At 36.7% G+C, this 1,999-nt stretch overlaps 1 non-coding gene across 1 annotated transcript; it reads right to left on the reverse strand.

Annotated features, from left to right (window-relative positions):
* Positions 1 to 1,669: 1,669 nt before the first annotated feature.
* Positions 1,670 to 1,731, reverse strand: LOC130018821 (U7 small nuclear RNA). Its single transcript, XR_008791649.1, has one exon. It is a non-coding gene; the product is annotated as a U7 small nuclear RNA (small nuclear RNA).
* Between the last annotated feature and the right edge of the window lie 268 nt (positions 1,732 to 1,999).

A 1,999-nucleotide genomic window follows, 5' to 3' on the forward strand; every position in this document is an offset into this window, starting at 1 on the left:
AATAAATGCATTCTCTAAAAATTTTCATGTTTTACGTAAATTTTCAAAAATATTTACATTTGTGCATTATATCCCTTAGTAGATTTTAATCTCTGTTGACCATTGACCATTTCAATATGTCTCATTTATATTCTTGTTTTATTTGTACCTTTGGGGGAACCGGTGGAGCTTTCTTTTTTCAAATTTTTTTTTAGTAGTTGGAAGAAATAGCTAAGAGGACGAAGAACCTCCGGCTCCGGGCACATCTCTTTGATTCCACTGTTCTTCCTGCATTAACATATGCCTCAGAGACCTGGGCCCTACGCAAACAAGATGAGAACGCCATTCAGGTCTCCCAAAGAATAATAGAAAGAATAGAAAGAGCTATGCTTGGAATATCACGTTCCACTCAAATGAGAGAACGAATCCGGAGTTCTGACATCCGTCGACGATCAAGGATCAGGGACGCTGTCTCATTTGCCAAGGTGTCGAAAATCAGATGGGCTGGTCACGTAATGAGATTTAAAGACGACCGTTGGACTAGAGCTGTTACTGATTGGATTCCACGGGATGTCAAGAGACCGCGTGGCCGCCCACCTACCAGATGGTCAGACTTCTTCCTGAAGATCATGAACGATCGGTTTGAGGCCCTTCATGTTCCCAGAGCGAACAGATGCCATTGGGCTACACTAGCACGCAACAGGGACAAATGGAGACGTTACTGGCGCCCGCTCGAGCAAATCGACGACTAACGGGAAGTTAAGTGATTAAGTGATTTTTTAGTAGTCGGAAATGTATTACTCATGTTAAACAATTTTTTTATTTGGTTTATCCCAATTATTTATTTGTTTTCTATATCATTAATTTATGCTTTTGCATTTATTATCACCTTTTGAAAAATTTTACTTTAGTTTATTTTACTTCTTTTCCTGATTACTTTCTTTAATTACATAAATTACTTGCTGAATTTTCAGACATTAGAAAAACAAATGTATGTACTCAAAATTATAGATTTCCCTCAAGCAGCTTATAAACTTTATCTTACCAATGTTGAAATTCAGTATTTTAAAAACTAACTTTCAGAGTCAGAGAGGTGTTTTAGGAAGTTAGGCCTTGCATGTGTTTCTAGTTTTCCCCCGGCATCAGATAGGCCCAATAACCTTCTTCCCAAATCCTAGCACACTAGAAGTGATTTCTGAGCATAAAGCCAGGAATAAGATCTGAGCATAGCTGGGTGTGGCCCAAACCACAATTCCTGGTAAAAGTGAATAAATAGAAACTAAGTACTCTCAAATTTCCATTTTAGTTTCTTTTACTCATGAGTAAATAGAAATTTATTTTTTACTTTCAGGAATTTGTGTTATCTCTATAACAATTATGTTCTATGTTTAATCAGGCTATATGATACCAGCTTTTATTTTAATTTGTTGGTACTAATATTAGTTCTGGCCAGTCATTGTAAGTATTCTCTGTGAGCTTGAGAGAATGTGCATTCTACACTGTTGGCGGACAGTGTATTGTATGTACAACTGAACTTATTTTACGAATCAAGGATATGTCTCAGTGATAAAGCATGTGTAAGGACTCAGATTTGATTCCTGGCGCTTCTAAAAATAAAATAAATAAACGAACAAGTTTATTGCTTTTTAAAATATTTTGTATCACAACTCGTTTCGTTTGGGGGGTGAGTGTGGGCTTTCCAGTAGCAACCAGAAAAACTGCTAGACAAATTCTAAAAGAGCTGTAACACTTTTAACTAATTTCTTGATTTACCTATTAGTGATGATAGAATTGCCCACAAAGACGATGGTGTTAAGTTCTTCACATAAAAAAAGTGTCTGTCTGTGGCAGAGGCAGACTTGGGGTGGGGTTGGAAAGAGGAAAATTGAGGACATTGGTGTTGAGAAGTGTACACGGGTCAAAGGACAGGTGTTTGAGCATTGTAATACTGAAACTCAATCATGGACAACTTTGTTTTTCTCACGGTGATTTAATAAAAGAATTTTAAATACTTGAAATA

The sequence above is a fragment of the Sorex fumeus genome, unplaced genomic scaffold, assembly GCF_029834395.1.
Source record: "Sorex fumeus unplaced genomic scaffold, SorFum_2.1 ptg000283l, whole genome shotgun sequence".
Classification (NCBI taxonomy): domain Eukaryota; kingdom Metazoa; phylum Chordata; class Mammalia; order Eulipotyphla; family Soricidae; genus Sorex; species Sorex fumeus.